Source organism: Oncorhynchus keta, chromosome 15, assembly GCF_023373465.1.
Source record: "Oncorhynchus keta strain PuntledgeMale-10-30-2019 chromosome 15, Oket_V2, whole genome shotgun sequence".
Taxonomy (NCBI): domain Eukaryota; kingdom Metazoa; phylum Chordata; class Actinopteri; order Salmoniformes; family Salmonidae; genus Oncorhynchus; species Oncorhynchus keta.
Genome location: NC_068435.1, coordinates 5,450,270 through 5,463,857, shown reverse-complemented (window position 1 = coordinate 5,463,857; position 13,588 = coordinate 5,450,270). Strand labels below are relative to the sequence as shown.

Genomic DNA, 13,588 nt, shown 5'->3' with positions numbered 1-13,588 from the left:
CTGTCTCTCTCTGTCTCCTCTCTGTCTCCTCTCTGTCTCATCTCTGTCTCCTCTCTGTCTCTGTCTCCTCTCTGTCTCCTCTCTGTCTCCTCTCTGTCTCCTCTCTGTCTCCTCTCTGTCTCCTCTCTGTCTCTGTCTCATCTCTGTCTCCTCTCTGTCTACTGACTCTGTCTCCTCTCTGTCTCCTCTCTGTCTCCTCTCTGTCTCCTTTCTGTCTCCTCTCTGTCTCATCTCTGTCTCTGTCTCCTCTGTCTCCTCTCTGTCGATCTCTGTCTTCTCTCTGTCTCATCTCTGTCTCCTCTCTGTCTCCTCTGTCTCCTCTCCGTCTCCTCTCTGTCTCCTCTCTGTCTCCTCTCTGCCTCTTCTCTCTGTCTCCCTCTCTGTCTCCTCTCTGTCTCCTCTCTGTCTCTCTCTGTCTCATCTCTGTCTCCTCTCTGTCTCCTCTCTGTCTTCTCTCTGTCTCCCCTCTCTGTCTCCTCTGTCTCATCTCTGTCTCCTCTCTGTCTCCTCTCTGTCTCCTCTCTGTCTCCTCTCTGTCGTATCTCTGTCTCCTCTGTCTCCTCTCTGTCTCCTCTCTGTCTCCTCTCTGTCTCCTCTGTTCTGTCCTCTCTGTCTCTCTCTGTCTCCTCTCTGTCTCTCTCTCTGTCTCCTCTCTCTGTCTCCTCTCTGTCTCCTCTCTGTCGTATCTCTGTCTCCCTCTGTCTCCTCTCTGTCTCCTCTCTGTCTCCTCTCTGTCTCCTCTCTGTCTCATCTCTGTCTCCTCTCTGTCTCTGTCTCCTCTCTGCCTCCTCTCTGTCTCCTCTCTGTCTCCTCTCTGTCTCCTCTCTGTCTCCTCTCTGTCTCCTCTCTCTGTCTCCTCTCTGTCTCCTCTGTCTCATCTCTGTCTCATCTCTGTCTCCTCTCTGTCTCCTCTCTGTCTCCTCTCTGTCGTATCTCTGTCTCCTCTCTGTCTCCTCTCTGTCTCCTCTCTGTCTCTCTCTGTCTCCTCTCTGTCTCCTCTCTGTCTCCTCTCTGTCTCCTCTCTGTCTCTCTCTGTCTCCTCTCTGACTCCTCTCTGTCTCCTCTCTGTCTCCTCTCTGTCTCCTCTGTCTCATCTTCTGCCCCCTTCTCTGTCTCTCCTCTGTCTCCCTAATCTGACTCCTGCTCTCTGTCTCCTCTCTGTCGTATCTATGTCTCCCTCTGTCTCCTCTCTCTGTCTCCTCTCTCTGTCTTCTCTGTCTCCTCTCTGTCTTCTCTCTGTCTCCTCCTCTGTCTATCTCTGTCCTTATCTCTGTCTCCTCTCTGCCTCCTCTGTCTCCTCTCTGTCTCATGTCATATCTCTGTCTCCTCTCTGTCTCCTCTCTGTCTCCCTATCTGTCTCATCTCTGTCTCCTCTCTGTTTCCCTCTCTGTCTCCTCTGTCTCATCTCTGTCTCTCTCTGTTCTCTCTGTCTCCTCTCTGTCTCATCTCTCTGTCTCCTCTCTGTCTCATCTCTGTCTCCTCTGTCTCCTCTCTGTCATATCTCTGTCTCCTCTCTGTCTCCTCTCTGTCTCCTCTCTGTCTATCTCTGTCTCCTCTCTGTCTCCTCTCTGTCTCCTCTCTGTCTCCTCTCTGTCTCCTCTCTGTCTCCTCTCTGTCTCCTCTCTGTCTCCTCTCTGTCTCCTCTCTGTCTCATCTCTGTCTCCTCTCTGTCTCCTCTCTGTCTCCTCTCTGTCTCCTCTCTGTCTCCTCTCTGTCTCATCTCTGTCTCCTCTCTGTCTCCTCTCTCTGTCTCTCCTCTCTGTCTCCTCTCTGTCTCCTCTCTGTCTCATCTCTGTCTCCTCTCTGTCATATCTCTGTCTCCTCTCTGTCTCCTCTCTGTCCCATATCTGTCTCCTCTCTGTCTCCTCTCTGTCTCCTCTCTGTCTCCTCTCTGTCATATCTCTGTCTCCTCTCTGTCTCCTCTCTGTCTCCTCTCTGTCTCCTCTCTGTCTCCTCTCTGTCTCCTCTCTGTCTCCTCTCTGTCCCCTCTCTGTCATATCTCTGTCTCCTCTCTGTCTCCTCTCTGTCTTCTCTCTGTCTCCTCTCTGTCTCATCTCTGTCTCCTCTCTGTCGTATCTCTGTCTCCTCTCTGTCTCCTCTCTGTCTCCTCTCTGTCTCCTCTCTGTCTCCTCTCTGTCTTCTCTCTGTCTCCTCTCTGTCTCATCTCTGTCTCCTCTCTGTCGTATCTCTGTCTCCTCTCTGTCTCATCTCTGTCTCCTCTCTGTCTCCTCTCTGTCTCCTCTCTGTCTCTTCTCTGTCTCCTCTGTCTCCTCTCTGTCTCCTCTCTGTCTCCTCTCTGTCTCATCTCTGTCTCCTCTCTGTCTCTCTCTGTCGTATCTCTGTCTCCTCTCTCTCTGTCTCCTCTCTGTCTCTCTCTCTGTCTCCTCTCTGTCTCCTTCTGTCTCCTCTCTGTCTCCTATCTCTGTCTCCTCTCTGTCTCATCTCTGTCTCATCTCTCTGTCTCCTCTCTGTCTCCTCTCTGTCTCCTCTCTGTCTCCTCTGTCTCCTCTCTGTCTCCTCTCTGTCTCCTCTCTGTCTCCTCTGTCTCTCTCTGTCTCTTCTCTGTCTCCTCTCTGTCGTATCTCTGTCTCCTCTCTGTCGTATCTCTGTCTCCTCTCTGTCTCCTCTCTGTCTCATCTCTGTCTCCTCTCTGTCTCATCTCTGTCTCCTCTCTGTCTCCTCTCTGTCTCCTCTCTGTTGTCTTATCTCTGTCTCATCTCTGTCTCCTCTCTGTCTCCTCTCTGTCTCCTCTCTGTCGTATCTCTGTCTCCTATCTGTCTCCTATCTGTCTCCTCTCTGTCTCCTCTCTGTCTCCTCTCTGTTGTATCTCTGTCTTATCTCTGTCTCCTCTCTGTCTCCTCTCTGTCTCCTCTCTGTCTCATCTCTGTCTCCTCTCTGTCGTATCTCTGTCTCCTCTCTGTCTCCTCTCTGTCTCCTCTCTGTCTCCTCTCTGTCTCCTCTCTGTCGTATCTCTGTCTCCTCTCTGTCTCCTCTCTGTCTCCTCTCTGTCTCCTCTCTGTCTCCTCTCTGTCTCCTCTCTGTCTCCTCTCTGTCTCCTCTCTGTCTCCTCTCTGTCTCCTCTCTGTCTCCTCTCTGTCTCATCTCTGTCTCCTCTCTGTCTCCTCTCTGTCGTATCTCTGTCTCCTCTCTGTCTCCTCTCTGTCTCATCTCTGTCTCCTCTCTGTCTCCTCTCGGTCTCCTCTCTGTCTCCTCTCTGTCTCCTCTCTGTCGTATCTCTGTCTCTTCTCTGTCATATCTCTGTCTCCTCTCTGTCTCCTCTCTGTCTCCTCTCTGTCTCCTCTCTGCTCCTCTCTGTCTCATCTCTGTCTCCTCTCTGTCTCCTCTCTGTCTCATCTCTGTCTCCTCTCTGTCTCCTCTCTGTCTCATCTCTGTCTCCTCTCTGTCTCCTCTCTGTCGTATCTCTGTCTCCTCTCTGTCTCATCTCTGTCTCCTCTCTGTCTCCTCTCTGTCGTATCCCTGTCTCCTCTCTGTCTCCTCTATGTCTCATCTCTGTCTCCTCTCTGTCTCCTCTCTGTCTCCTCTCTCTCCTCTCTGTCTCCTCTCTGTCTCCTCTCTGTCTATCTCTGTCTCTTCTCTGTCGTATCTCTGTCTCCTCTCCGTCTCCTCTCTGTCTCCTCTCTGCCTCCTCTCTGCCTCCTCTCTGTCGTATCTCTGTCTCCTCTCTGTCTCCTCTCTGTCTCATCTCTGTCTCCTCTCTGTCTCCTCTCTGTCTCCTCTCTGTCTCATCTCTGTCTCCTCTCTGTCTCCTCTCTGTCTCCTCTCTGTCTTATCTCTGTCTCCTCTCTGCCTCCTCTCTGTCTCATCTCTGTCTCCTCTCTGTCTCCTCTCTGCCTCCTCTCTGTCTCCTCTCTGTCTCCTCTCTGCCTCCTCTCTGTCTCCTCTCTGTCTCCTCTCTGTCGTATCTCTGTCTCCTCTCTGTCTCCTCTCTGTCTCCTCTCTGTCTCCTCTCTGTCGTATCTCTGTCTCATCTCTGTCTCATCTCTGTCTCATCTCTGCCTCCTCTCTGTCGTATCTCTGTCTCATCTCTGTCTCATCTCTGTCTCATCTCTGTCTCCTCTCTGTCGTATCTCTGTCTCCTCTCTGTCTCATCTCTGTCTCCTCTCTGTCTCCTCTCTGACTCCTCTCTGTCTCCTCTCTGTCGTATCTCTGTCTTCTCTCTGCCTCCTCTCTGTCTCCTCTCTGTCTCATCTCTGTCTTCTCTCTGTCTCCTCTCTGTCTCCTCTCTGTCTCCTCTCTGCCTCATCTCTGTCTCCTCTCTGTCTCATCTCTGTCTCCTCTCTGTCTCCTCTCTGTCTCCTCTCTGTCTTCTCTCTGTCTCCTCTCTGTCTCCTCTCTGTCTTCTCTCTGTCTCCTCTCTGTCTTCTCTCTGTCTCTTCTCTGTCGTATCTCTGACTCCTCGCTGTCATATCTCTGTCTTCTCTCTCAATGCTCCTTCTCTGGGCCCAATCCTAACTGAAGATGGGATTTTTTAACTTTCATATATAACCATGCATTGATGTCCATGAGATTTTACCTCAAGACAGGTATCTACCTCTCTCTCTCTCTCTCTCTCTCTCTCTCTCTCTCTCTCTCTCTCTCTCTCTCTCTCTCTCTCATCCCTCCTACTGTCTTCCCTCTCTCCCTCTTTGTCTCTCGCCCTCCCTCCTCTCTCCTACCTCATTTCCCCTGCTCTCTCACTCTCTCTCTACCACTCTCTCTTGCTTACCCTCACTCACTCTCTCCATCCCTCCTACTCCACCCTTTCTCTCTCTCTCTCCCTCCCTTTCTCTCTCCCTTTCTCTCTCTCTCTCTCTCTCTCTCGCTCTAGTGCGGGGGCGGGCCGAACAGGCTGTTTCATAGTGATTGACATCATGCTGGACATGGCAGAGAGAGAGGGCGTGGTGGACATTTATAACTGTGTCAGAGAGCTGCGCTCCAGGAGAGTCAACATGGTGCAGACTGAGGTACAGTACAGACAGACAGACAGACAGACAGACAGACAGACAGACAGACAGACAGACAGACAGACAGACAGACAGACAGACAGACAGACAGACAGACAGACAGACAGACAGACAGAGGTAAAGTACTGACAGTGATACAGTACTGACAGAGGAACAGTACTGACAGTGATACAGTACTGACAGTGATACAGTACTGACAGTGATACAGTACTGACAGAGGAACAGTACTGACAGTGATACAGTACTGACAGTGATAAAGTACTGACAGTGATACAGTACTGACAGTGATACAGTACTGACAGTGATAAAGTACTAACAGTGATACAGTACTGACAGAGGAACAGTACTGACAGTGATACAGTACTGACAGAGGAACAGTACTGACAGTGATACAGTACTGACAGTGATACAGTACTGACAGTGATACAGTACTGACAGAGGAACAGTACTGACAGAGGAACAGTACTGACAGTGATACAGTACTGACAGAGGAACAGTACTGACAGTGATACAGTACTGACAGAGGAACAGTACTGACAGTGATACAGTACTGACAGTGATACAGTACTGACAGAGGAACAGTACTGACAGAGGAACAGTACTGACAGTGATACAGTACTGACAGAGGAGCAGTACTGACAGTGATACAGTACTGACAGAGGAACAGTACTGACAGAGGAACAGTACTGACAGAGGAACAGTACTGACAGTGATACAGTACTGACAGAGGAACAGTACTGACAGTGATACAGTACTGACAGAGGAACAGTACTGACAGTGATACAGTACTGACAGAGGAACAGTATTGCTGTAGGACACACCATGTGCTACATAATCATCCTAATAATGAATTTCTATAGTGTTGTCTCGGGTGTTCAAGGTGTTTCACAATGTTCAATGTAGCCTCTCAGGACTTCTTAGGTAGGTGTACGATTATCAATGTCAAGAGGCCCAGTGTGTTATGGCACCTGTGATAACTAAGTCACTGGTTCAATCCCCAGCCCAGCTACAACAGGAAATGGGGGACACTCCTCCACTACCCACATGGGGTTCAGAAAGATACAAATTCATCAAAACATCAACACTGATTTTCCACCAAAAAACGCAAATATTCGCATTACATTGAGGCTACAGCTCTCAATAACAAATACTATCTCCTGTTCTCCTTAAAGACACTGAGAAGGAGGGCATAACAAGCTCACTCTAATCCAGATCACTCAACCCCATAACCCCACACCATCCACCCCCCTCCAGTCTTCCACCCACACACCCACCCAGCCAGACAGCCGTGGCTTCAGGCTTGATGTAAACCAGTTGTGAAGTGACATTTTTGAGATGAGCTGTCACTTTTGTACCTTTCCCTTTACACTCTTAAGGTCAATGACACGACACTCGATGATGTCATCGGTTAAAGGAACAGCAGGGTTCTATTGGTGTTTCAGAACCTTGGTGTCTAAACATCACTAATGATTCTAAGACAGGTATTTTAACTTTACCTGAAGCTCAGTTGCACTAAAATGTCAACAACAACAAGAAAAAAACCATTTGTTTATTGCACAAACACACCTGGGCCCGGTTTCCCAAAAGCACCTGGGCCCGGTTTCCCAAAAGCACCTGGGCCCGGTTTCCCAAAAGCACCTGGGCCCGGTTTCCCAAAAGCACCTGGGCCCGGTTTCCCAAAAGCAACAACATAGTTGTTAACGTTGCACTTGTAGTTCAGTTGGTAGAGCATGGCACTTGTAAAGCCAGGGTTGTGGGTTCGACTCCCACGGGGGGGACCAGAAAATGTACGTGCTCACTACTGTAAGTCGCGCTGGATAAAAGCCAAGCTAAACAACTAACGTGTAAAACGCTTGTATTCTAACGCCTGCCTCAGACCACTCTAGAACAGCTAAGTGTGTCGTAAGATGCTTTTTTGCCCTCCCGCGTCACTTTATACACACAAGATCTCTGCTAAACATAGAACCAATGTCTTTGCAAATGTTACAGACAAGGGAAGTATAAAAAGACACTTAACAACCACTCTGGGATATGTGGGACGCTCGACAACAGATGAAGTGATTGCAGTGCGCCAAATTCAAACCAACAGAAATCACATAATTAAAATTCCTCAAACATACATATACATATTTTACACCATTTTAAAGATAGTCACAAAAAACCATATAGCCATTTTCCAGCCAAGGAGAGGGCTCACAGAAATAGCGATTAAATTAATCACTAACCTTTGATGATCTTCATCAGATGGCACTCACAGGACTTCATGTTACACAATAAATGCGATAAAGTTAATATTTATGTCCAAAAGCCTCATTTGAAATTGGTGTATTATGATCAGAAATGCATTGTCTCAAACAAACATACGGTGAAAGTGCAGAGAGCCACATAAAATTACAGAAATACTCATCATAAACATTGATAAAATATACAAGTGTTATGCATGGAAATATAGATACACTGCTCCTTAATGCAACCGCTGTGTCAGATTTCAAAAAAGCTTTACGGCGAAAGCACACCTTGAGATTGTTAGGTCAGTGCCAAGTCACAGCAAAACATCCAGCGATTTTCCAAAGAAGGAGAGGTGTCAGAAAAGTCAGAAATAGCATTATAAATATTCACTTACCTTTGATGATCTTGATTGGAATGCACTCCCAGGAATCCGAGTTCCACAATAAATGTTTGTTTTGTTCGATAAAGTCCATAATTTATGTCCAAATACCTCCTTTTTCGTTCGTTCATTTCGCCCAGTAATCCAAATGCATAATGCGCGATCACTTGTTCAGACGAAATGTCAAAATAAATTATATTACAGTTCATACAAACATGTCAAACAATGTATAGAATCAATCTTTAGGATGTTTTTATCATAAATCTTCAATATTGTTCCAACCCAGAGAATTCCTTTTGTCTTTAGAAATGCAATGGAACCCCAGCTACCTCTCACGGGAGCATGCGTGATCAGCGATCAGTTCATGGCATTCTGCCAGACCTCTGGTTGAAACAGCTCTCATTCTCTCCCCCTGCATAGTACAAGCCTCAAACAAGGTTCTAAAGACTGTTGACATCTAGTGGAAGCCTTAGGTAGTGCAATATGACCCCATAGACACTGTATATTCGATAGGCTTGTGACTTGAAAAACTACAAACCTCACATTTCCCACTTCCTGGTTGGATTTTCTCTCAGGTTTTTTGCCTGCCATATGAGTTATGTTATACTCACAGACATCATTCAAACAGTTTTAGAAACTTCAGAGTGTTTTCTATACACTGTCAGTGTATTTCATGATGTGTAACCTAACATGTTCTTATTTATTTAACTAGGCAAGTCAGTTAAGAACAAATTCTCATTTACAATGACGGCCTACCGGGGAACAATGGGTTAACTGCCTTGTTCCGGGGCAGGACGTCAGATTATATATATTTTTTCTTGTCAGCTCAGGGATTCGATCCAGAAACCTTAACTACTAGGCTACCTGCCGCCCCAACATGTGATCAATGATATGCCAAATCTGTGATTTTGTGCATTATTATAGGGCATAAAGCATCAGATTAAGCCACCTCATTATGTGCAGCCGTGATTGGTAATCTCTCTCTAGGAGCTGATCCCATCAATATTGGAAAATAATTCCAATGTTAAGGAAAGATTTGAATGGAGAAAGCTGATCCATTGTCAGTTTGGTGAAATAATTGCAATGTTCAAGGTCAGATTTGAATGGAGAAAGCTGATCCATTGTCAGTTTGGTGAAATAATTCTAATGTTCAAGGTCAGATTTGAATGGAGAAAGCTGATCCATTGTCAGTTTGGTGAAATAATTGTAATGTTCAAGGTCAGATTTGAATGGAGAAAGCTGATCCATTGTCAGTTTGGTGAAATAATTCTAATGTTCAAGGTCAGATTTGAATGGAGAAAGCTGATCCATTGTCAGTTTGGTGAAATAATTCTAATGTTCAAGGTCAGATTTGAATTGAGAAAGCTGATCCATTGTCAGTTTGGTGAAATAATTGTAATGTTCAAGGTCAGATTTGAATGGAGAAAGCTGATCCATTGTCAGTTTGGTGAAATAATTGTAATGTTCAAGGTCAGATTTGAATGGAGAAAGCTGATCCATTGTCAGTTTGGTGAAATAATTCTAATGTTCAAGGTCAGATTTGAATGGAGAAAGCTGATCCATTGTCAGTTTGGTTCAAGGTCAGATTTGAATGGAGAAAGCTGATCCATTGTCAGTTTGGTGAAATAATTGTAATGTTCAAGGTCAGATTTGAATGGAGAAAGCTGATCCATTGTCAGTTTGGTGAAATAATTCTAATGTTCAAGGTCAGATTTGAATGGAGAAAGCTGATCCATTGTCAGTTTGGTGAAATAATTATAATGTTCAAGGTCAGATTTGAATGGAGAAAGCTGATCCATTGTCAGTTTGGTGAAATAATTGTAATGTTCAAGGTCAGATTTGAATGGAGAAAGCTGATCCATTGTCAGTTTGGTGAAATAATTCTAATGTTCAAGGTCAGATTTGAATGGAGAAAGCTGATCCATTGTCAGTTTGGTGAAATAATTCTAATGTTCAAGGTCAGATTTGAATGGAGAAAGCTGATCCATTGTCAGTTTGGTGAAATAATTCTAATGTTCAAGGTCAGATTTGAATGGAGAAAGCTGATCCATTGTCAGTTTGGTGAAATAATTCTAATGTTCAAGGTCAGATTTGAATGGAGAAAGCTGATCTGAGAGCTCCCTTTGTTTCCATCCTATCAGTATCAACACTACGCCTCAACAACCTTAGTGAACCTTCTCTCAGTGTGGTGTTCTGGGAAAACACACGTTACATCTTCGGGCCGTTGTCGGAACGAGGCATCGTTAAAGAAACAACAGTCAGAAGTCTAAGTTTCCATCGCTGTCGGGAAACTGGACCCAGAACAGCAAATCTGAAAGGTAACGGGTGGCCTCAGGGTTAGAAACCGTGCCAAAGAAATAAAACACCTGCGAGGGATAAACAAACACACCCCACACCCGAATCCCCCCTCCACACACACACACACACACACTCACACACACACACACACACACACACACACACACACACACACACACACACACACACACACACACACACACACACACACACACACACTCACATACACACACACACACTATCACACTCACACACTCTCTCTCACACACTCACACTCACACACACACTCTCACTCACACACACACACACACACACACACACTCTCACTCTCACACGCTCTCACACACACACACACACACACACACACTCACACACTCTCTCTCACACACACACACACACACACACACACACACTCACACGCTCTCACACACACACACACACACACACACACACACACACACACACACACACACACACACACTCACACACACACACACACACACACACACACACACACACACACACACACACACACACACACACACACACACACACACACACACACACACACTCACACACACACACACACACACACACACACACACACACACACACACAGTCTCTCTCTCACACACACACACACACACACTCTCTCACACACACACACACACACACACACACACACACACACACACACACACACACACACACACACACACACACACTCACACACACACAAACACACACACTCTCACACACACACACTCTCACACACAGACACACTCTGTGAAGGTCAGTGAACTGTTTGTCATTCAGTCATTTGTTCTCCAGTTGCTGAAGTCCTGATCGGCACGTCGTCGTCTCTGAAACATTTGCCCGTTAAATCCAATGACGCCTGTTATTTAAAAGGAATCGGGGTGAAATGATGCATTCAGCTCCACTATGGATGGCTCCCTGTTGAGTCCTTCAGTAGCAAACCTAACGCAACACAACGCAACACAACGCTACACAATGCCAGCCTGGCATAAAGCAGCAGCCATGAACTCTCCCTGGGTGATGTCACCCACCCTCATCATTGAGCTAAACCTGCTCGTTTACAAGCAAGTAAAAATATTTTATTATTCTCTTATTGTCTAACTTCTGCCAGCCTGCCAGCCGCCCAGCTTCAGCAGCTGTGAAAAGAGACTGGGTGCTCTCTCTCTCTCTCTCTCTCTCTCTCTCTCTCTCTCTCTCTCTCTCTCTCTCTCTCTCTCTCTCTCTCTCTCTCTCTCTCTCTTATATATATATGACACACATCAACCCCATCACCCTGAACATACCGTCCCAACAGATCCACAGACGACGCAATCTCAATTGCACTTCAGACTGTCCTCTCCCACCTGACCAAGAGGGGAAGTAACTATGTGAGAATGCTGTTCATTGACTACAGCTTAGCATTCTACACCATAGTGCCCTCCAAGCTCATCACCAAGCTATGGACTCTGGGACTGAACCCCTCCTTCTGCCGACACCAGGTGGTAAGGGTAGGTAACAACACATCTGCCACGCTGATCCACAACACGGGCGCCCTCAGGGGTGTGTCCTCAGTCCCCTCCTGTACTCCCTGTTCACCCACGACTACGTGGCCGGGCACGGCTCCAACACCATCATTACATTTTGCTGACGACACGACTGTGGTAGGCCTAATCACCAACGATAATGAGGGAGGAGGTCAGTGACCTGGCAGTGTGGTGCCAGGACAACAACCTCTCCCTCAACGTCAGCAAGATAAAGGAGCTGATTGTGGACCACAGGAAACGGAGGGGCCCCCATCCACATTTACGGGGCTGTAGTGGAGTACTCAGTACTCTGTTGTAGCACCTTTTGCAGTTATTACAGCCTCGAGTCTTCTTGGGTACAAGCTTGTCACACCAGTGTTTGGGAGTTTCTCCCATTCTTCTCCGCAGATCCTCTCAAGCTCTGTCAGGTTGGATGGGGAGTGGCACTGCGCAACAATTTTTATGTCTCTCCAGAGATGTTCGAGTCCAGGCTTTGGCTGGGCCACTCAAGGACATTCAGAGACTTGCCCCGAAGCCAGTACCTGTGTTGTATTGGCTGTGTGCTTAGTTAGGGTCGTTGTCCTGTTGGAAGGTGAACCTTCGCCCCAGTCTGAGGTCCTGAGCGCTCTGAAGCAGGTTTTGCTCCGTTCATCTTTCCTTCGATCCTGACTAGTTTCCCAGTCTCTGCCACTGAAAAACATCCCCACAGCATGATGCTGCCACCACCATGCTTCACCGTAGGGATGTTGCCAGGTTTCCTCCAGACGTGACGCTAGGCATTCAGGCCAAAGAGTTCAATCTTAGTTTCATCAGACCAGAGAATCTTGTTTCTCATAGTCCGAGAGTCCTCGCATTTTGGCGAACTCTAAGCGAAATGTCTTGTGCCTTTTACTGAGGAGTGGATTCCGTCTGGCAATTTTACCATAAAGGCCTGATTGGTGGTGCTGCAGAGATGGTTGTCCTTCTGGAAGGTTCTCCCATCTCCACAGAGTAACTCTGGAGCTCTGTCATAGTGACCATCGGGTTCTTGGTCACCACCCTGACCAAGGCCCTTTTCCCCGAAATGCTCAGGTGGCCGGCTTGGTGGTTCTAAACTTCTTCCATTTCAGAATGATGGAGGCCACGGTGTTCTTGGTGACCTTCAATGCTGCAGAAATGTCTTGGTACCCTTCCCCAGATCTGTGCCTCGACACAATCCTCTCTCAGAGCTCTACGGACAATTCCTTCGACCCCATGTTTTGTTTTTTGCTCTGACAATCACTGTCAACTGTGGGACCTTATATGGGCAGGTGTGAGCCTTTCCAAATCATGTCAAATCAAATTAACATGCCACAGGTGGACTCCAATCAAGTTGTAGAAACAGCTCAAGGATGATCAATGGAAACAGGATGCACCTGAGCTCAATGTTGAGTCTCATAGCAAGTGGTCTGAATACTTATGTAAATAAGGTATTTCAGTTTATTTTTTAAATAAATTTGCTAAAAAATCTAAAAAACTAATTTTGCTTGGTCATTATGGGGTATTGTGTGTATATTTATGAGGGGAAAAAATATTAAATCAATTGTAGAGTAAGGCTGTAATGTCCTCTCAGACAAAACCTACACACATTCACATACACTACCTATACACACACAACACACACACACACACACATACATACACAACACACACACACATAAAAACCCACTTTTCTACTCTCCCTGCATATAGTTCCACAGTTATCTGGTACTCCCTGTATATAGCTCCATATTGATCTGGTACTCCCTGTATATAGCTCCACATTGATCTGGTACTCCCTGTATATAGCTCCACATTGATCTGGTACTCCCTGTATATAGCTCCACATTGATCTGGTACTCCCTGTATATAGCTCCACATTGATCTGGTACTGGTACTCCCTGTATATAGTTCCACATTGATCTGGTACTGGTACTCCCTGTATATAGCTCCACATTGATCTGGTACTGGTACCCTGTATATAGTTCCACATTGATCTGGTACTCCCTGTATATAGCTCCACATTGATCTGGTACTGGTACCCTGTATATAGCTCCACATTGATCTGGTACTCCCTGTATATAGCTCCACATTGATCTGGTACTCCCTGTATATAGCTCCACATTGATCTGGTACTCCTGTATATAGCTCCACATTGATCTGGTACTCCTGTATATAGCTCC

General features: G+C 46.6%; 1 long non-coding RNA gene and 1 pseudogene across 1 annotated transcript; both read left to right on the top strand.

Moving 5' to 3' along the window:
- LOC127907536 (receptor-type tyrosine-protein phosphatase mu-like) overlaps nucleotides 1–13,588 on the top strand; it is an 830,490-nt pseudogene that overhangs the window by 806,183 nt on the left and 10,719 nt on the right.
- Nucleotides 8,955–10,044, top strand: LOC127907539 (uncharacterized). The gene is made up of 3 exons (XR_008064791.1): nucleotides 8,955–9,105; nucleotides 9,216–9,404; nucleotides 9,657–10,044. It is a non-coding gene; the product is annotated as an uncharacterized LOC127907539 (long non-coding RNA).